Source organism: Engraulis encrasicolus, chromosome 5 (assembly GCF_034702125.1).
Source record: "Engraulis encrasicolus isolate BLACKSEA-1 chromosome 5, IST_EnEncr_1.0, whole genome shotgun sequence".
In the NCBI taxonomy this organism is placed as follows: domain Eukaryota; kingdom Metazoa; phylum Chordata; class Actinopteri; order Clupeiformes; family Engraulidae; genus Engraulis; species Engraulis encrasicolus.
In genome coordinates this window covers 6,312,662-6,335,627 of record NC_085861.1, presented here as the reverse complement: position 1 = coordinate 6,335,627, position 22,966 = coordinate 6,312,662, and the positions used below count along the sequence as shown (strand labels likewise).

General features: G+C 45.2%; 1 protein-coding gene across 1 annotated transcript in view; it reads left to right on the top strand.

Moving 5' to 3' along the window:
- The window catches only part of npr1b (natriuretic peptide receptor 1b), a 133,375-nt gene that overhangs the window by 4,377 nt on the left and 106,032 nt on the right, over positions 1–22,966 (top strand). The gene's annotated exons all lie outside the window — the stretch shown is intronic.

The following is a 22,966-nucleotide window of genomic DNA, read 5'->3' as shown; positions in this document are numbered from 1 at the left end:
AAGATTTTGTATGTTGTTGCAGAAATTACTGTCATATATATGAAACTTAGCAGAATAACCTGAGAAGACACTAAAGGGCTTAAAGCGCTCAGGAGACTTTGCAGGGTAATATTACTCAGGTGCTCATCTGTACCGGGTGAAGTGTAGGTCCAAAAAAGGAAGGAAAAAGCAGAGGCACTCTGAGATTTGAAAAAATATAAAAAAGCCTTTAATTTAACATGGCAAATTCAGTTTAAAAGCACATGGGCCTACGCGTTGCGGCCATATTGGCCTTCATCAGGGCATTAGTTGCCCTGATGAAGGCCAATATGGCCGCAACGTGTAGGCCCATGTGCTTTTAAACTGAATTTGCCATGTTAAATTAAAGGCTTTTTTATATTTTTTCAAATCTCAGAGTGCCTCTGCTTTTTCCTTCCTTTTTTGGACTTAGCAGAATAACCTTTTCATCATGATGGTCACATGCCTTGGATAACGACTAACCCCCCGCCCACCTGCTCGTGGAAACCCTGAGAGTGACTCACAGTTGTGAAGATACAGAGCATTGATGACAATCCCCGATAGCAGTGTGGCATTACAGTAGGTACCTTGCTCAAGGACACATGGATAGTGCCTTACTCAAGCCCAATGCAGTTGTGCAAAACATTAGCCTTGAACAGCTATCTCCATTTGATGGATTGATGGATGCAATCTGCATTTTGCTGCGATCTCCTTTGTTTTGTTTGTAATAATCCTAAAAGAGGTTATGTCTGTCCGTCCGTCGATCTGTCCATTTGTCCATCTGAAACGCATTCTTTAAATCGGCCAAAACATGATCTTCGCCGCCATTTTTTCGCATTACTCTTCATATTTGTGCTTTTGGACGCATCTTTGTCCGCCTGTCTGACTTGGTAAGAAAATAAGGACTCCTGGCTCTTCTATTAGATGATTTACCTCTTAACTTAGCCTGGTTTACTCCTGAACCAGCTTCTTAGTGCATCCTTGGCCCCTAGTTGTCATCAGGAATAGCGGGGATAAAGTATCCTGCTGCTGCTCAGCACATCTCATCTCAGTCTGATTGGCTAAACACAGCTAGTCAGTGGAGATAAAATAATGACATTTCTTGAGGCTGGAGGCTGTGTGTGTGTGTGAGTAAGTAAGTGTGTGTGTGTGTGTGTGGGGGGGGTGTCTGGTGGTGAAGTGTTCTTGAGTAAGAATTTCTTCAGGCTAGAGACAGCCTCTGTGGTGTGTGTGTGTGTGTGTGTGTGTGTGTGTGTGTGTGTGTGTGTGTGTGTGTGTGTGTGTGTGTGTGTGTGTGTGTGTGTGTGTGTGTGTGTGTGTGTGTGTGTGTGTGTGTGAAGTATCTCTGCATCACTGGATACAAAATTGCTGTTTGTAATGTTTCCTCTTGCTCACACTCTGAATTGGCAATTCCAATTTTCTCCGTGACACTTTCACACTTGTATCCCCATGTGTTGTGCATTGCATTTAATCCCCATGTGTTTCATTTCTGCCTTGTGAGAGATGAAGTGAACCGAGGAGAGGTGAAATGGCTTTTATGAACCAGCTTCCTGTCCAAATTGCCAACTGCCCCCATCAGTATCTTGTTTTAAAGGGACTCTGTGCAGGAAATGGTCAAAAAAGGTACTGCAACTATGCTGCTCATTGAAACTGGGCTGCCTATTGCCAAATTTGATCTTTACATGAAAGTTTACTAAGTAATAAACAAATGTTTTCCAGTATGGTCCAAGTAGTCATTTTTGCAGATAAAAATGGCTATTTTTGGAAATTCAAAATGGCGGACCATGGAGAAGATCCCCCTTTTCATGTATGAAAAGTGCAATTTTTCCAGTCGTAATGAATGCTTAGAATTTGATGGTGGTGGTAAGTATTCATGAAAAAGGTAACATTAGTGAATGGGCAGCATGAATTCTGGAAATAAACAACTAAAAATCTCTCACAATGCCCCTTTAAAAAGAAATTTAAAACATCTGCCTTTTGGTAATAGTTATCTACTGCTGTCTACAGTCTACATAGTTTTTCTTCTCTCTTCTCTTTCTCTACTCTTAAGCACATTGAATGACACTTATGTATGATAATGTGCTATATAAATAATATTGATTGATTTATTGATTGATTGATTGATTGATTGATTAATTGATTGCATTGGATCCCCATGTGTTTCGTTTCTGCTTGTGAGATCTTCAAGCAGACAGCAGTGTAGCGAGAAGAACAGGTATTCCCGCATATCTCGGACTCCCTCACGCTCTCTCTCTCTCTCTCTCTCTCTCTCTCTCTCTCTCTCTCTCTCTCTCTCTCTCCCTCTGTCTCTGCCAGCCTTCGCCCCTTTCATCCTTTATCCGCAATGTTTAGAGAGGGTCAGTATCGGGTATCAGCTCTAAATCCTCTCCGCAGCCTCTGGCAGATTGACATGGACACGCAGGGTTAGCCAATGCCACTCAGGAAGACAAGACAAGAGGAGAGGAGAGCACCAGACAGCACCAGCCTGCCCTTCCCTGCCCTGCCCAGCCTGCAGTCTATTCCAGGCATCTTAGAAGCTGATAGTTACGTGGATGGATATATTTGAAAACACTTTGGTTTTGGCCTTGCGTTATTTCGGAGTGAGAGGTCACTTAAAATCTTATTACTTAATAGAAGAAAACTGAAAGGATTTTAAGTGTGTGGACCTCTCACTCCGAAACTACAGTCAGCCTTTGTCCTGCACCTTTTTCTGGGATGTGCACAATCTTCACCTTCAACTGAATTTGGCCTTCCGTTAACACGTAAAGACGTAACGAGCTTTAGAATGCGACAATTAAAAACACAAATTCCATTTAGGGAGCTAAAACATTTTTGCATTTAAAAATATGCGCATCCGTGTAACTAGCATCTTAGAGCACGAATACCAATGCTGATGAGTCTGGCTGGCTGAAACAAAGCAGAAGCCTCATTTGTCTCCTAATCAGCACCTACTGCAATTCATGTAACCAGGATGTCATGACATACACACTTGGCGTCTGATTAAATCGAGCGGCGCTACACTGCAGATGGGGTTCATTTTAGTCCGCTCCTCTGATTCATTTATCCTCTGAGTCAGAGTCAGAGCGTGCCCTTTTCAATTTTTTTCTTACAATGTGTTAAAAGTCAACCTTTTTTGTGTTGCTTTGTTGTGAACATACCTAATTCAACCACACATTGACACGTTTCATCGGTTAACGAGCGTACTAAATAATCTCCAACCTGTTAGGGAGATTCGAAACCTGTCAGGGTTTTTTTTCTTTGTGAATTATTGTTTGCTGTGTGCTTCCTTCCGACGTTAAAGTGACTCTCCTCTCTGTCCTCTTGCTCTCTAACCTCTTGGCCTCATGGTGTCTTGCTTGTTCTTCTTTGTTTATCAACAGGGACACTCATGCTCACTAAGTGCAGTGGTGTGTCGCTACTCATCAGGGGTAGATGAGTAACTCACCAGTGGCTGTGTTACCTAAAGTCAGCGGTTCCCAAACTTTTTCAAACTTTTTCCCAAACTGGTTCCCATTTTGGACTTGAGAATATTTTCGCAACCTCCCCACCCACCATAGTCTTAAGCCTAGCAATGGATTTCTAGCAATATTAGCTTACAAACTATTGATGGAAAATCTAGTCATTTTTTGTCCATTGCTAGCTTCATTTTCCATTAATAATTTGTCTGCTAATATTGCTAAAAATCCACAGGACAGCAAATACATCTGTTAGCTGTTAACCTGTGGATCTCCTGTTTTTATGCAATGTCCCTGATGTCCGCGACCCCCCTTCAGTTCCTCCGCAACCCACCCCTAGGGGTCCTGACCCCCTTTTTGGGAACCACTGGCCTTCCTTAAGCCTTCTCCACTCCACCACAGTTCCCACATGAGTATATAAGCGTCCCCAGATATTCATTAACAGAGGTCAAAGGTCAAGTTTCCAAATAAGGGAAGCTCGGCCCGTCGTATCAGATCTCTCGGCATTTCCTGTCAGGCCTAATCAGTCACCGGTCCCCTTGGCCACAGTCTTTTGCCACTATATAGTTCAGGTTTTATTGTCTGTAATTTGTCACGTCTGAAGCCTTTTCTGTCTGTTAATGTGCAACAAACAGCGTCTCTGTCGGATGGGTAATGTGGGCTCCTGGTAGCGTACTGTACAGTAATTCCTGAAAAATGTCAATATGGTTTTATGGTGTTTAGGCTGTTATGGCGCTGCGTTGAGATAAGTGGAGCTGTGTTTTCCTTTCGGATAAGGGTCAGAGCCGGGTTCTCAGAGCCCGTGTATTCCCCGATCCTCGATAGGATCTCTTCATGAGACAGGACTGACCCGACCATACAAAAAAAGTTGAGGCTGGCTTTACTGCAGTGACTGCAGTCCATTTAATGTTCTACTTGACATTTGTATTCGTTCCACATGGCCTGTTGTAATTTTTAATCTCCTCTTGAAAAGCCTAACCTGGAAGACATGACAGCAGCCAGGCAGGCGGTTAAGATCGTATCGTGTTGCCTTTGTTTTGGTTTGAGTGGGCCACCTGGCAGTATCGTCCAATCTCGCAACTCGAACGCAATTTTTCTCTTAAATGTGTTTAATTCTGAGAACTGAGACAAATTAAGTCGTAAAGGCATTACAACCTTAGTTGACTTTAACAAGCTGAATTTACAAGCTGAAATGCGTAGAGTGAGAGAGGATCAAACGGTGCATTGTCGAGAGACTGCATTGTTTATATCACACCTGTGCCCTCTCTGTGTCCATAATTACGTAAGGCTTTAAAAGGATGGCTGTGGAGGTTAGCTAGAGACATAAATATGCCATCACAGATTCCCCCACCCTCTACTTAGGCTGGAACTCATAACCTTTTCCTCTGGATTTAGGTGGGGCACAAAATAACCTTTGCCTGCACCGTTTTCTGTGAACATTTCGTCTGGTCAACACTCTCAAAAAGATTTCATCCCAGTATTGTGAGGGAGTGTGGATTGGTCTAATAATGCAGTGTATGTGCACAAAAAATAAAGAAAAAAGAAAAAAATGATGCAAGGTGCGCCCCCTTTTCTTTGATTCATTATCAGTATTCATTTGGGACAGCACCCTTAAAAGTTATTAAGAAACCTGAGTGAAGCCTGCTACCTACTTGATTTTGGTCTAATAATATAAAATGAATTTGTAATGCTAGAAATGCTTCGATGTTGTGCAATGGTGGATATACTGTACTATACATCTGGGGCTGGAAGCTGGGGCCATGTCCTCACTTCAGGGAAGGGGTTATTCTGGGACATTCAAGCTTCTCACAAAATAATTTGTTGGGACTCCAAACTCAAGTAAAGGTGACAGTGTGAAGGACATTGCTAGATTATGTTGTCATCTCCCGCTGTCCCAAGCCCTGCCCAAGTGGCCAGTTAGTGGTGTAATGATGAACGTTGTTGACAGCTTCATAACACACCAGACCTCGAGCTCTTGGCATGGTGCTGTCAGTAGAGGCATGACTCTAGTAAAAACCCTGTCCAATCTCACGCACATCCAAAGAGGTGTCAGGTGCAGGTTCAAAAAAGTTAATCCATACACAGTGAAGAAAACTGCAGTGCACACTAGGGGTGGTACGGTTCACAAATGTCACGGTTCGGTCCATATCACGGTTTCAAGGTCACGGTTTTCGGTTTTGTACGGTTCTGCTTTTTTTTTTTTTTTTTTTATAAAATGTATTATATAAAAATTAGAATGAAAATGTAAGCTTATCATGGGTATGTTGAATTTGACTTAATTTAACCCAACTGAAAGAGGAAAGATATCAATGATTTTAACATGCTTCCATTTATTTCACAAAAAGGGAGAACTAAGTCCTAACTTTTAAGTTGACAGATATTCAAATATTACATGCTATAACACATTTGACGTGTAAAAATAAAACAGCTACACTCCTGTAGGCAATGGGACCATTAGGTCAGTGCAGTATGACTATTTTGGTTAATGACACACTGAGAACGAATTGGACTTTTATTTTGATACCGCTTTCTGCGAGTTTTGCGCTTATGAATCAGTTGCTTCCTATAATGAAACTGCCGGCCGTGAGAAGCATAGAAGTAAAATCACAAGTCAAATTCAATTTTAAGTGAACAACTGATAGGGTTATGTTATGTTAAAATGTGAAAGTTAAGGTAACACATAATTTTAAAAGATCGTTTTTTTTAGAAGTGTATGCACAAGAATGTTTCACAAAACTCCTGTGAAGCTGAGCCTTTTAAAACAGTCAAATTTTATTTTTGTTATAGTGTTAAACATCAATGTTAACTAGGCAACAGCACAAAGTCCCCTTCCGTCCATCAGAGTCTAACTGGCTACATATAATTAGGCCTACAGTTGATTGCAGTTAAGGACAGCGCAGTGAATCTGATGGATATGTTCAATTATCTCGCATTTTGCCGTTCGGAATCCCCATTCAATGCCACGTGGATATAGCCTACACTAGGCTACTGTAACGTAAGTCATAGTCTACTTTGTTCTGCTAATCTGTCATTGTTTGTAAATTCATGTTCATTTAATTTAAAATGGTCAGCATAAAGGCTGGGAACAGTCACTTGCGCTAACGTGGAGAGAGAGGGGGGAGACGGTGACGCTGCTGACCGACCTGCACTTGCTTGTAGGCTACTGTAGCCTAGTCAGCTGGCGCATGCTGTTACATTATGCATTTCAGTTGGCTGATAGAAATCAGTCTTTCCACACTCAATATCCTACGTAGTCTTTGTGTTTTATGCTTGTAAAAGTAGTAGGATTTTTATTAATAGCGTCGTCCGCCGGTGGTCACTCTATTTTTTATTTTTTTTTGAAACCGTGGGCACCGTGCGGTTGCCCACTACCCCGTTCCGTGACATGCAAACCGTACGGTCTCGGTTTGCAACGCAAACCGTACCATGCCTAGCGCACACCGATGAGCTCCCATTTAAGCCATTTTATTTCGTGATGAATCGGGCCACTGGGTGTCACTGCCTCTAGTAAAATCCTGGACATTGCAAAAAAAAAAGTAAAGTAAAAAAATGTAGTCAATCTTAATTTAAGTAAAAATCACCTCTTATGTACTGTAGTGCTTTGAATTTGCCTCACCCGTGCAAGTGGACAGTCCTAAATGACGCCGCAAGGGAGCAGTGCGGCGGGACGATACCATGCTCTGGGCACCTCAGTCATGGATGAGGATGGGGGGTTGGGAGTCGAACCGGCAACAAGTCTGATGCCCTAACCCAGGGATGTCAAACTCAGGCCCGAGGGCCAAATCTGGCCCGCGGAGTCATTTTATTCGGCCCACAAGATAATTTCAAATGTGTATTACAGTCGGGCCACATACCCCATAAATGTATATAGGGTAACAAGAGTTGAACATGACATTGGGTGTGTCACAGGATGTGCAGACACATTTAAACTACTATATGTGATGGGAAAGAGAGTGTGTATAATTCAACTATTAGAATGAAGTGCATGTACATGTGCAATTTTTTCAAATAAATGTTGAGTTCGGCCCGCGACTTCATTCCAGATTTAGATTTTGGCCCTTAGTCAATTTGAGTTTGACACCCCTGCCCTAACCGCTTACCCATGACTGCCTGACATTGCCCTAGTTGCCACCACCTGCTCCTTGAAATTTTACATTTGAGATTAAACTTCCAAAGGTTCCATGTGCATGGCAACTAGTCACTGCAGTGATTCATGCATGGGCCAATTAAGATGGCGATGCCGACACCATTGTATTGGAAAGAAATGATTGGTGTAAAGACTGTATGAACTGCTGCTGGGTTGGAAAGTGGCACAGGGTGCTTTGCTATGAGGAACGTTGACAGACCTACTCTGAGAACCGAAAGGTTCGAAACTGTTCTGTTGAGCTCTCTGTCTCTCTCACTTTCTCTCTCTCTCTCTCTCTTTCCCTCTCTCTCTCTGTCTGTCTGTCTATTTCTCTCTCTATGTCTCTCTCTCCCTTTTGATTTCTGTCATTCATTCATTCATTCATTCATTCATTCATTCATTCATTCATCACTCATTCAATTCCTTCTTCAAAAAGTAATTTACTGAATTATTTATTCTTAAACATGCCATGCGCACACACCACATTTGTGTTGATTAGATGGGAGTGAGAAATGAGGCTTTGGGCATGGTACACATGGTTGTCAGTCACAGCTCAATAAACTCTGCGTGACCTCTGTGCCACAGCGTGGGCCATAATTCAGGTAGGCTAGAGTGCCATCTTAAATCATGATTACCACATGACCTCCCCCCTTATGTCGACGGGAGCTACAGTCAGGGCCGGATTAATGCACAGGCTAGATGTGGCTGCAGCCTAGGGCCCCGACCTGCAAGGGGGGCCCCACTGGCTAGATGTGGCTGCAGCCTAGGGCCCCCCACCACTGGCTAGATATGGCTGCAGTCTAGGGCCCCCACCCTCCAGGGCCCCCCCACAGGCTAGAAATGGCTGCAGCTAAGGGGCCTCCACCTGCCAGGGGGTCCCCACAGGCTAGATGTGGCTGCAGCCTAGGGGAAAAATGCAGAATTATGGTAAGATGCAGTATTGAAAAATTCATCTGTTACCCTTAATTTCTAGCTCATAGCTATGACACTATCTATGTCAATTTGTTGTGAAATTTGCTTTCCTGGGGGGGGGCACAGCAACCTGTAGCCTAGGGGCCCCAGGCCATTTTAATCCATCCCTGGCTACAGTGCCGGTCCACCTGCTGCAATTACAGCTGAGCTACACAGTAAAATTCAACACTTAGAACAGGTACTCTGAGGCCAAATAAAACTGTAAATCATTGCAGCCAGTTAAACATAAAAAGTAAGTTACCCTGCTGCCTTAAGTTTGTAAGTTAGTTGACTATGTACCATTACAAATAACTGTTGGTTGCTCACAGTCACAGAGGCGATTCTAGTGTCAGCTGGGGTCCCAAGCGTAGCTTCAAAAAATGAACATTTGAATCTAAATTGCCATGACTGCAGTAAAATATGAGCTGTTATTCACCATCTAGGGGCTTGGGGGGCCCAAGCGGCTGCCTGCCTTGCCTGGTGGTGACAAGACGAGCCTCTGGTTGCTCATCTCGACAGAACATCCCTCTGTGTCCAAGTCCAAGTGTCTAGGCCCAGATCATCACTTCATCACTCCCTCTCTTCTCACATGATCACTTCCCCCTCTTGCAGTGTTGCCAGATTGGGTTGGGATCGCCGTCTGTGGGTAAAAACGGGGAAAAATTGGCCATTTGGCATTTTTTTTCTGCAGTTTTATGCCCATAGAGATCAATGCAATTTGCTGATATTGGGTGGAAATTAGCACATTTTGGCGGTTTTTGAGAACCTTTTGGGCGGGATTTGATCAGACACATCTGGCAACACTGCCCTCTTGTCAGATCATCACTTCATCTCACTTTCCCATAAGCTCGAGGAAGATTAGTTTAAGATTAAAGGGACACTGTGTGATTTTTAGTTGTTTATTTCCAAACTTCATGCTGCCCATTCACTAATGTTACCTTTTTCATGAATACTTACCATAAAATTCTAAGTATTCATTATGACTGGAAAAATTGCACTTTTCATACGTGAAATATGAAAAAAAAAATCCCAACTAAAAATAGCTGGGAAAAAACCCCTGAAATGTCACTCTAATTATAGAATGATCCATTTACTCTACGTCACTCTACCACGTAAAACTTTTCTCAAGAGATTGTTGAGGTCTTCCCCAGAGATGATTGTGCAGAAGGAGCGGAAGTGAACTGAAGAGCAACGCGGTAATTGTTCTCCAGCTGTTTCGCTCTTCGCAAGTGCTCCCCCTTGCTTCCCAGCATCTGGGTCTGGAGTAATCAGGTTTGTTTGTGAAGAGTGAGTGTGTGAGCGTGGTCTAATCAGGACCACTGATGGATAGGACTTGTTAGACGCTGGGATAGACTAGAGCAGTGGTTCTCAACTGTAACAGTCTTGGGACCCACCATTTTCCAATCTCATTTGGTCGCGACCCAATTTTTTTAGCGTTCAAGTCAATTCAATGCAATTCTCAAAATGTAACCAAGACTCGGATGACTGGTTGCACGCTATCTATCTCGCATTAACATTCAGATTGTATCTATGATGACAGATGACACGGAGTTCACTTCCCTATCAAAATAAAAGTTGTAAATTGTTGCAGGAAAAGTTTTTTTTTTTTTTTTTTTAAATTTAGGTTTTTTTTACACCAATGCCCCGCGACCCACCCATGACCCCTCCGCGACCCACTTTTGGGTCGCGACCCACCAGTTGAGAAGCACTGGACTAGAGCATCCTCCCGTCTGTTTGTGGAGCTATGGTGATGCCTCCTCTATCATATCCAGCCTCGTCTGCATTGTCTGTGTAGGGCAGGCAGTCATGGGTAAGCGGTTAGGGTGTCAGACTTGTAGTCTAAAGATTGCCGGTTCAACTCCTGACCCACCAGGTTGGTGGGGGGAGTAATTAACCAGTGCTCTCCTCTTCCTCATCCTCGAGGTACCCCGAGCATGGTAGAACTACTGTCCCGCCGCACTGCTCCTTTTCGGGCGCCATTGGGGGCTGCCCCCTTGCACGGGTGAGGCATAAATGCAGTTTTGTTGTGTGCAGTGTGCATTTGTATGCTGTGGAGTGCTGTGTCACAATGAAATTGGGAGTTGGCGTTTCCCAGTTGGGCTTTCGGCTTTCACTTTCAACTGCTTCCATATATGGGCTGCAAGATTGCGGAAAAAATTATAACCACGATTCTTTGATGCAAAATTGAAGCAACGATTCTTAATCATGATTGTTAAACAATAATACTGAACAATTGAATTTTGTGTTGAATGTTATTTAAAATCACAAAATGAAATATAACCAAGAATGTATATAAGAGATAAAAGGGAACAAAATAAATGGTGAATTGTAATATTTATGTAAAAGCCAACAGCATGAAGCTCAGGTGGGCCCATGTCTAAAGTTTTTGCCAGAAATACCAACCTGTCAACATGTTCTAGCTATATTCTGTATTGCCCCCTTGTACGATCACAATTAAATCATCACGGCTTTTCAATCAATCGTTGCACCCAAACCCTCAATTTTCGATTCATTTTGATTAATAGTGCAGCCCTTCTCCATATCCCTCCACTTTCACCTGCACTGCCACCATACGCCACCCAACCCTACCCTCGCCATCACCCTCCCTCCACACCACCATCATCACCACCACCACCAGCACCAGCAAGGCCACTTTAGACCCCACCCTAAGTGCCACCATGGCCACCACTGTATTGATGATCGTGAGGAGGAGCGCAGCAATATCAATCAGTTCGAGTGGACTGCAGTGTACACATCACACATGCAGGCAGGGAGGCAGGCAGGCAGGGAGGGAGACAGGGAGACAGACAGGCAGGCAGACAGGCAGACAGGGGATTGGGCAAGAAGAGACAGACAGGCAGGGAGGGAGGGAGGGAGACAGACAGGCAGGCAGACAGGGGATTGGGCAGGCAGACAGACAGACAGGCAGGGAGGGAGGCAGGCAGGCAGACAGGGAGGGAGGGAGGGAGGGAGGGAGGCAGGCAGGCAGGCAGACAGGCAGACAGGCAGAGAGGCAAGCAGACAGAGTGTTCTGATGTTATTTTGTTGTTTATTGCTGCGGGTGTCACATGGTTTCCACACACCTGCTCCTCTCCTCTCTCCTCCTCCTCTTCTCTACTCTCTCTCCTCCTCTTCTCTCCTCTCCTCTCCTCCTCTCTTCTCCTCCCCTCTTCTCTTCTCTCCTCCTCTCTTTCACCCTCTCCTCTCCTATCCTCTCCTCCGCTCTTCTCCTCCCATCTCCTCTCTTCTCCTCTCTTTCCCCCTCTCCTCTCCTCTCCTCTCCTCTCCTCTCTTTCCCCCTCTCCTCTCCTCTCCTCTCCTCTCCTCTCCTCTCTTCTACTCCCCTCTCCTCTCCTCTTCTCTCTTTCCTCCTCTCCTCTCCTTCCCTCTCTTCCTCCCAAACTCTCTTTCCTCCTCTCCTCTCCTCCTCTCATCTCCTCCTCTCCTCTGCTCCTCTCTCCTCTTCTCTTCTCCTTTCCTCTCTTCTCCTCCCCTCCCTTCTCCTCTCCTCTTGTCTCCTCTCTTTCCTCCTCTCCTCTTCTCTCCTCTCCTCTTCTCTTCCCTTCTCTCCTCTCCTCTCTTCTCCTCTGTGTCCTCCTCTCCTCTCCTCTCCTCTCTTTCCTCCTCTCCTCACCTCTCCACTTCTCTCTTCTCCTCCCCTGTTCTCTCCTCTCTTTCCTCCTCTCCTCTCCTCTCTTCTCTTCCTCTCCTTCCTCCTCTCCTCTCCTCCCCTCTTCTCTTCTCTTCTCTCTTCTCCTCCCCTCCCCTCCCCTCTCCTCTTCTCTTCTCTCTTCTCCTCCCCTCCCCTCTCCTCTCCTTTCCTCTCCTGTCCTCTCTTTCCTCCTCTCCTCTCCTCCTCTCTTCTCCTCTTGTCTTCTCTTTCCTCCTCTCCTCCCCTCTTTTCCTCTCCTCCCCTCTCTTCTCCTCCTCCTCCTCTCTTCCCTCCTCTCCTCTCCTCTCCTCTCCTCTTCTCTTGTCTTCTCTTTTCTTCTCTTCTCTTCTCTTCTCTTCTCTTCTCTTCTCTTCTCTTCTCTTCTCTTCTCTTCTCTTCTCTCCTCTCCCCTCTCCTCTCCTCTCCTCTCCTCTCCTCTCCTCTCCTCTCCTCTTATCCTCTCTTCTCCTCTCCTCCCCTCTTTTCCTCTCCTCCCCTCTCTTCTCCTCCTCCTCTCTTTCCTCCTCTCCTCCCCTCTTTTCCTCTCCTCCCCTCTCTTCTCCTCCTCCTCTCTTCCCTCCTCTCCTCTCCTCCTCCACTCTTCCCATTCTCTCTTCTCTTTTCTTCTCTTTTCTTCTCTTCTCTTCTCTTCTCTTCTCTTCTCTTCTCTTCTCTTCTGTCCTCTGCAATCCTCCTCTTCTCACCTCCTCTCCTCTCCTCTCCCCCTTCTCCTCCTATTCTCTTCTCTTCTCCTCCTCATTCTCCCCTCTTTTCTTCTCCTCCTCTCTCCTCTCCCCCTCCTCTCTTCCCTCCTCTCCTCTCCTCTCCTCCTCTCCTCTTCTCTTCTCTCATCTTCTCTTCTCTTCTCTTCTCTTCTCTTCTCTTCTCTTCTCTTCTCTTCTCTTCTCTCTTCTCCTCTCCCCTCTCCTCTCTTTTCTCCTCTCCTCTCGTCTCCTCTCTTCTCCTCTTGTCTTCTCTTTTCTCCTCTACTCCTCTCCTCTCCTCTCCTCCTCTCTTCCCTTCTCTCCTCTCCTCTCTTCTCCTCTCTTTCCTCCTCTCCTCTCCTCTCCTCTCCTCTCCTCTCCTCTCTTCTCTTCTCTTCTCTTCTCTTCTCTTCTCTTCTCTTCTCTTCTCTTCTCTTCTCTTCTCTTCTCTCTTTCCTCCTCCCTCTTCTTCCTGTGCTTGGTATGGGTGATCGGAGGGCGATTGGAATGAGTTTTCTCCCTTGAACACAAACCTGGGCGTGGATCAGCCATCCCATCTTCCAACATTACCACAACAACATTTGCGATACTGAGAGCCTGCTTGGAAGACACAGGTGGTGGAAGAGTCAGGCTTGATACATCCAGAGGGTCCAAAATAAAAGCTAATTTTATTGTGTTGGGCCAAACGGAACCACATGTGGTGGAGATTACGCATGTGGTGGAGACTACGCATTTGACGGGCCCAAAAGAGTGCTAATTTATATTTTTTTTGTACCAAACCAAAATAAAAACAACTTCGTCATCTTGCAGCACTGTGTGCTGCTGCATTACTCCATGAATGTTACCGTGTCTGAAGCGGTGCGTGCTCTTGTCGCCATAGTTTCCAGACTTCAGCAGCAGATCAGCCAAGCTGAACGAAATGGCACCAGCAAGCAGTGTTGCCAGATTGGGCTGGTTCCCTCCCAATTGGGCTGCTTAGGATGGCTGTGTGCTGGGAAAAATGGCATTTATCAGAAAAACCCGCCCAAATTTTTGCCATAGAAATCAATAGAATTGGGCAGGATTTTGTGCTTCTAGGCGGGGTTTGAGCATTTTTTGGGCTGGAAATCATCAGCCTCATCTGGCAATCCTGCCAGCAAGAAGAAGGCCGTGTGGAATGCCTGCCTTAGACGCATGGCTGGATTGGCCAGAAGGCATACAGGGCATTTGCCTGGTGGACTGTTGGTGATTATGTCCTAGTCCATTGTTACGAGGTAGAGTGTCGAGGATCTTAAAGCATTGGCACACAGATTCAGCAGGAGGCACGAGATGTCATTTTTGCCATTTATTTTTCAGTCCACGGTGAGCCAGTGACAATAAAGCAAAAGAAACCCAAACCAAAATGAAGTAAACTCTACAGTCCCATCCATGCTTTAGTGTAGTGGTGTCAGTCCTCATGCCACTACAGCTGACCTCTCCGAGTAAACATTCCTTTTGGCTGTTTTGCGGTCAAAATAGCTCATGATAGATGACTAAAAACGGACTGGGGTGCATTTCTCGAAAGCGTAGTTGTTAGCCTGTTAGCAACTTGGGTAGTTGCCAATGGGAAATTGCATTGAAAACATCAAAGTAGCTAATGAAATGAACAACTATGGTTTCAAGAAATGCACCCCTAGTCTTGCCTGAAAATGCCCGGCGTGATTTTTTGCCCCAGCCCAGCCCTGCTCATACGCTCTATCCCTCTCTCCTTCTCTCTTTCCCTCCCTCCCTTCCTTCTCTCTTTCCTTCCCTCTCTCTTTCCCCTGTTTCCCTTTTGCACAGCCCATCTGGCCCCTGTTAAAAATTAATCTAGCAGTTTAAAAGAAGCTTAAGGAGTTGGAAAAGTGAAATCACTCTTGAGATGCGGAGACTCGAGTCGCTTGCAGGGCCCACACGGGGAGACTGACTGCGAAATTGGCTGCTGGATCGGTCGGATCAGGTTTTTGTGAAAGATGCCGGCAGGTCCGAAGAGCGCCGCCGGCAGCTTTTGCTGAGTCCAGGACAATCAATGTCATCTCAAAGGGCCCTCTTCTCAATACCCATGCAGTACAACGAGCATAGGAAACTAGCTTTTTGCTATAAATGCTATGATGCTTGCTGTTTGGCTATTATTCAACCTACATGCTATGCATCTGTCCCTAACAAATAAACAAAACTAAACTAAAATGTAATGACTGACGACCCAATCTCCCCCACCCCTTTCCCTGGCCTGGGCCAGGGGTAACCAACCTGGTTCCCCCGCCCCACGCCCCATTTCCTCAGTAGCTTGGACTGGTAATCTGGCATACAGGGCATTTCCTCAGTAGCTTGGACTGGTAATCTGGCATACAGGGCATTTTCCTGGTGGACTGGGCTGGTAATCTGGCATACAGGGCATTTTCCTGGTGGACTGGGCTGGTAATCTGGCACACAGGGCATTTCCTCGGTGAACCAGCCGTCCTCTGTGATGTTTTTTTTTTTTCTTTTCTCAAGAGACCCGTCCACAATTTACAAGGGGGCGGCCCATTCGGCCATCTTCAATTTATAGACGGTGAACTGAGCCAATCAGAATATAGTAATGAAAGTGACCCCACCTCCTCCTGTGCTAGTCCATTGTAACCCCTGCCAACTGTTTATTTGGGGGCGGCCGCCCCGGCCATCTTTTGGTCCCAGCACATCCCTGAGCTCAACTGCAGCAAGCGTGTGTGTGTGTGTGTGTGTGTGTGTGTGTGTGTGTGTGTGTGTGTGTGTGTGTGTGTGTGTGTGTGTCTGTGTGTCTGTGTGTCTGTGTGTCTGTGTGTGTGCGTGCCTGTGTGTGTGTGTGTGCGTGGCTGCTGTGTTTGTGTGTGTGTGTGTGCGTGTGTGTGTGTGTGTGTGTGTGTGTGTGTGTGTGTGTGTGGCTGTTGCCATAGATCCTGACTGGTTTGGCTTGGCTCACTTCTTACTGTAGATCCGCCATCGGCATGAACCCAGCGGTCGGCATGAACCCAGCGTTCGGCATGAACCCAGTATGGACCCAGCATGGTGTCTCCAGTGGCCTTAGACGTGGAGGACCTGCTATCAATTACAGCACTGTAGGAACGCTGTAAGAGTGCTAGCCAGAGAGAGAGGGAGCCAGAGAGAGAGGGAGAAAGAGAGAGAGGGAGAAAGAGAGAAAAAAAGAGAGAGAGAGAGAGGGAGGGAGAAAGAGAGAAAAAAAGAGAGACAGAAAGAGAGAGGGAGAAAGAGAGAAAAAAAGAGAGAGAGAGAGAGGGAGGGAGAAAGAGAGAAAAAAAGAGAGACAGAAAGAGAGAGCGCCCCCTTGCCCTCATCATAAGCCTGTCAACGCCCCCTTGTCCTCATAAGCCCCCCAACGCCCCCTTGTCCTTATCATAAGCCTCCCAACGCCCCCTTGATCTCATCATAAGCCCCCCAACAGGCCCCTTGTCCTCATCATAAGCCCCCCAGCACCACCTTGTCCTCATCATAAGCCTGCCAACGGGCCCCTTGATCTCATCATAAGCCCCCCAACGCCCCCCCACTCCCTCTAAGTATCAAAAAATAGACTAGACATCATCATTTGAGGGGTTGAGAGAGATATGGGAGAATGATATAGGGAAAATATTTGATGATAATGCATGGTTAAATATTTGTAATAATATTCATTTCCCCTTCACGAGTAATACAATTAAAGAAGCAAATTTCAAATTTATCTACAAAACCTACTTAACCCCTTCAAAAATGCACAAAATATCAAAAGACATTTCAGCGAAGTGTCAAAGATGTAATGAGACCGAAGGGACGTTCACACATATGTTTTGGGATTGTAGCCTGTTAAAAAACTTTTGGAGCTCAATCCATTCATTTATTGAAGTAGTCTTAGATAGACAGTTCGAACCTACCAGTAGTCTATATTTACTTAATGATACAAAGGCCTTAGTCCTAGACCAGTCTAAAAGAAGAATATTCATTTTGATTACTTATTTTGCTAAGAAATGTATACTTTTATTTTGGAAGAATGCACTACCCCCATCTTTTTTTGTGGACCAAATATCTTCTTTCTTGCCTTTAGAGAAAATGACCTTGGAGAAACATAACAAAGGCCATCTATTTGATGAGCTCTGGTGTCCTATAATTTCTGGTTTGACCAATTTGAACAGGTAGATTCTAAGCCTTGACAGGTATTCCACATTAAAATAAATAAATAATAATAATAATTATAATTATAATAACAAATATTATGTTGGTTATTAATTATATGTACATATTGAGATTGAAAGCAATGCCCTCCACATTTCTTTCTCTTTTTTCTTTCTGTTTTCTTTAAAACTGAGCCCAACTTTTTTATGTTTTCAATGGTTGTGTGCTTGTGTGTAGGGGTGTGTGTGAATGTGCATGTGGATGTGGGTGTGTGCGCGAGTGAGTGTGTGAGTGTGTGAGTGTGTGTGTGTGTAGGTATAGATGTATGGTTGTATGTTCTGTTCTACTTAATCTCTTTGTCTATTTTTTTATTATTATTGTTAACAGTGTTTCTGATTTGTTATGTGTATCGGACTATCCCTGTGTGTGTGTGTGTGGGGGGGATAATTGAATAGGACTTGTAGACTGTACAAACTAAAGACAGACAAAATGTGTTTGAGTGACCTTTGAAATAAAGAGATTTAACAACAAAAAAAAAAAAGTAGACTAATGCACCCCAGTGGCAATTGAGCAATCCAAACCCGTATAAAAAAATAGACTATTGCACCCCAATGGCAATTGAGCACATCCACCCCCCCCCCAAGCTGTGTCCTTGTCAGCGCCCCCCCCCCCCCCCCCTGCTCCCTAACACACCTGTTGAGAATCACTGTTCTAGGGGGGACTGAAGGGCCGTAAAGCACCCGGCCCCCCCGGCCCCCCCGGCCAGGGTCACGGCACTGTTTGTAGATTTAGGATTCAGGAAAATGTGCGCTGGCGAGTGTCATGGTAATTGGAAAAGACGGCGAGGACTAGGAGGATCATGTCATCTGTGCTGTTATCCTTGTAAAAATATGAATTCGGCGGCGAGCATGACATGTTTGACTTACGCCTAAATAGGCCCCCTTTTTAACATGCCTTGACCATTACACTACTATACGTGTACGTGTGCCCTGGTTTTCACAGAGCTGTGGATTTATGTGGATCTTTGCCGCCTCCCTTGTATTCCCTACTGTATTTGTTATTTTACTCCTCACTCACCCCAAGGCCTTATAATTACCCAATTAGCTTGGCATCGATGTGCTTTAAAAGCAACCCTGGCTTAGGACGTTACATCAGGGCTGGACTGGTCATCTGGCATACAGGGCATTTCCCTGGTGGGCCGACAGTCCTCGGGGGCCGATGCTGTTGTTTGTTGTTTGTATGTTTGTTTACCATGTTTTTCCCATAGAGACCAACCCTCTATTAAGATGGGGCGACACATTTATTGGCCTATCTTAAAATTACATTGGACCAAGTGAATCATACTCAAGACAAGCTGGGCTACTTCAGAGTGACCCAGGGATGACTGGAGCACACAGCAACTTTTTTAGAGGTTTTTTATTATTTTGCACCAGAATAATAAAAAAAACCTCTAAAAAAAGATGCTGAGTGCTCCAGTCATCCCTGGGTCTAGTCGCTGTGAAGTAGCCCAGTTTGTCTTGATACTGCTGTCCTCGACTGTGAGCACCACCAAGGTCGAAGCGCAGACATCCTCTCTTCTAAGTGAATCATAGTATTGTAGAGAAGCAGGGGGCTGTGTGGAGGGGCTGCTCTACTGTATGCCAAACATGCCCGGGCCGGTTTTTGGCCCCCATACAGCCCTGTGTTATAATGTGAAGGTCCAAAATATGAATTCAGCTGCATTCAGCTGCGTAGCTGTATGACATGTTTGACTTACGCCTAAATAGGCCCCCTTTTTAACATGCCTTGACCATTACACTACATGTGCCCTGAATTTCACAGAGCTGTGAATATATGTATGTATTTGTTATTTTAACCCCCCACCACACACACACACACACACACACACACACACACACACACACACACACACACACACACACACACACACACACACACGCACACACACACACACACACACACACACACACAATTCCCTATAATTACCCAATTATCTTCGCATTGCTGTGGCTTAAAAGCACCCCTGGTGGTTTCGGACGTTCAGGATGAAGGTGCAGGCAGCAGGGAGGGCAGGAAGACACAGCTGCTCCAGTCAGCACTAATGGGAATTAGCTCATAGCCACATTGCAAAACACACCAATTGGCCATAATGAGTAACTCTAGACAGTGAAAATGATCTATCGCTTCATGTGATGCAGAAACGCAACACACACGTGCGCGCGTCCACACACACACACACACACACACACACACACTATCCCTCCCTCTCTCTCCCTCTTTCTCTCTCTCGTGCTCTGAGCTACACAGACAAACACACAGGCACAAGGATACACACACACACACACGTATACGCACACATGCGCACACACACACACACACACACACACACACACACACACACACACACACACACACACACACACACACACACACACACACACATACGCACACACACTGTGACACATAGGAAGGACTTGCATGTTTTATTTTGAAATTGCGTCAAGCTGATCGGATTTGTTTCCTCTGGCACTGTCCAAGCTGACTCCCTGGACTTAGAGGGTTTTTTACGTCCATGGGACCTTCCTCGTTAAATAAAGGATACATAAATACATGAATCATCAGCCCTGCCATACCATCTCTGCACACGGACACAATTACTGTAGCTCTTAACTCAATTTAAAACGCCAATGGCAGTGTTCATGCTCAGGTTCAGAGGCCAAGCTGTTACGTAAAGGAGGGGTGGGAAACCTTTTTCATTCGAGGGGCCACTTCAAATTCCACCAAGGGCCGTAAAAGTCCTCTAAAGGGCCGAATTATGATCACAAACCAGGATTTCCTCTTGCACTTTCGGCCTATATTCAAGGCAGCCTCCTTTAAAACAGACCCCACCTTCTCTAGACCCCCTAAATATAATTTACCGTATTGGCCCGAATATAAGACGATCCTGAATATAAGACGACCCCCCTTTCCAGATTCAGGTTTGGAAAAAAAAATAGAACAAATTTCATATAGAAATGTATTCATTTGAAAATCTATCTTTTTGTCTTTTCATTGGGTACGGGCAACCATGGCCTAGTGGTTAGAGAGTTGGTCCTTCAATCTAGGGTTGCAGGTTCAAATCCCCCCTGACCTGTCCCTACATCTCTATCCATGGCTGAAGTGCCTTTGAGCAAGGCACCTAACCCCACATTGCTCCAGGGACTGTAACCAATACCCTGACAAATAAAAACTGTAAGTCGCTTTGAATAAAATGAAAGCGTCAGCTAAGTGCAATATAATAATAATAATAGTAGAGGCTTTTTTCACATTTAGCCAACATCAACACATTCAGCATGAACAATTTTGATTAAAAAACACTGCGAGACTGAACTGGCCATCAAGCTTTAAGTTTATATTAAAACAAAAAATATTTATCATCTCCTAACTTCATCAGATAAAATGGATGAAAGTTCATAAAGTTCGACATGGCAACTAACGTCATGGGGAAAAACATTGCCCAAGAAAACTGCAATAAGAAAGAAAATGTTAAGAATCAACTAGGCTTTGAGTTGTAGGCTACAAATAGTCACTCACAAAGCACAAAGATCTTCTGCATTGCTGTCACTCTCAATATTGAGGCGATGCTCTCTGGCGAAATGTCACGCCATGCCTGGACGATCCACTCACAAAGCAGACGCACCGCAGGCTTCCGAATTTTTCCAGTAGGTGTGAGTGCGTGGTTATCCGACAGGAGCCACTCCGTGTATCTCTTGCGGAGATTATCTTTAAATGGTACGTTGAAAACAATATCCAGCACCTGTCCTGTAGTTGGCAAGTCATCCCTCCCGAGATGATCACAAGATCCCCATTCATATTCTGCACCTGCTGTTTCACTGGCTCCGTCAGGGGGCCACGGAAAGCATCCAGGGCAAGCATGTTGCGCTTTCTCAATAGCGCACCGGGTCGCCTCCACCACACAACTTTCAGCCAATCAACCACCAATTTTGTGTCCATCCAGCCCTTCTCCTGTGTACACACAATAATGCCAGCTGGCATGGGCTCCTTGGGGATTTATTTTCCCTTTAGAATCAGGTAGGGCGGGAGTTTAGTGCCGTCAACAAGACACGTCAGCATGACAGTGACCGTGCTCTTCTCGTTTCCCGTCGAGCTCACAATAACTGACTGTTCACCTCTTTTAGCTACGGTGACGGAAGATGGCATGTCAAAAAACACCGGGGTTTGATCTGCATTACCGATTTGGTTTAAGGGGCATTTGTGCGTCTTTCTTATATTAATGACATCCCACTGAAAAGTCAGCAGCTTCTCCTCAAAGTCTGAGGGCAGGCGCTGGGCCAGGCTTGTTCTTCGCCTCAGGGATAGTCCATTGCGTCGCATCATTCTTTTGACCCACCCAAGACTGGCTTTGAATTCATTTGCGGGGATATTCAGCTCCTTGGCTATCTCCAAAGTTTTTAACTGAATTACAGCTCAGGTAACAGGGATTCCCTCTTGCCGTTTTTCAGGCACATATCGACACACTCGGCTGTCAACCTCTTGAAAGCGGCCGCTTTGATGTCCTCGGAAAGCTTTCCTTTTGCCATTGGCATTGCAAAGACTTTTTGTGCTCGCCACCGCCATTCGATTGCCCCTTAATTTTGTGGCTGCCCGAGAATTATTTGATGAATCTGCCTTGTTCCCCACCATAATTTTAAAATTGCATCGTAACTCCGTCAAAGCCTTTGATTCATTTGTCCAGATTTCGAACCATTTGTTCAAGTTTGTTAGGGACGGTGGCCGATTCATAGCTTGTTATTGTAAGTCATAACACTCGTTGTGAAATGACGTTTTCTGTGGTATTTTGTCTGGTCAGCGCAAATAAGACGACCCCTCCTTTTTAGATGTATTTTTTTTGAGAAAAACCCAGTCTTCTATTCGGGCCAATACGGTAATTGTATTGCAAATGTACTTTCTAAGTGTCCTTTACAAAATGTCATATTTCATGTGAAGCTGCGTAACATTAGAATTGTATCGGGGGCCGGATAAAACGGCTTTGAGGCCAACATAGGTTCCCCCCTGCTGAAAAGGGACACGTCATCCTCTGGAGACCCTGTCAATTCAAGGGAGTGTGCCCAAGTTCGGTCTCCTAAGGGGGCGTTGTCCCCTCCTTCTTCTGCTCTTTCTGTGGTGACGGCTTGCATGAGATGTGCACTACTGCCATCTACAGCTCTAAGGGAACTCCATTTGTTTGGTTTGTCTGTCTGTTTGTCTGTCTGGATAACTCAAAAATGTATGAACGGATTTTGATGAAATTTTGTCGAGTTGTTGGAAATGACAAGAGGAGCGTGATTACATTTTAGTGGTGATCCGGATCAAGATCCAGATCAAGGAATTTTAAAAAAGTTTCGTCACCATTGGGGGATAGGGCGCGTTTTGACATTCCAGTTTCTAAATCCACAAAAACAAGGCAGATGGACTTAAATTATCAAACAGTTTCCTTTGCAGAGGTCTGCACTCTCTGAGTGCATTTCTAGTTTAGTGATGAAGCAACGATGGAAGGCTCGTCTGAGGACGACCTAGAGAGAATGCATTCATTGTTGATTTGCCCAGATGTGACGGTCCGACTTAGAAAGCTGCGAAATGTTCCCGAATACTGTAAGTTAGCATGTGGGTGTCATTATTAAAATGAACCATGAGGCTACTGGAGGGACAGGAGAGAGTATGTAGTAGAGAGAGAGAGAGAGAGAGGAGAGAGTATGTAGTAGAGAGAGAGAGAGAGAGAGGAGAGAGTATGTAGTAGAGAGAGAGAGAGAGAGAGAGAGAGAGAGAGAGAGAGAGAGAGAGAGAGAGAGAGAGAGAGAGAGAGAGAGAGAGAGGCAGAGAGAGAGAGGCAGAGAGGCAGACAGACAGACAAAGAGAGAGAGAGGGAGAGAGAGACAGACAGACAGACAGACAGACAGAGACAGACAGAGAGAGAGAGAGGCAGAGA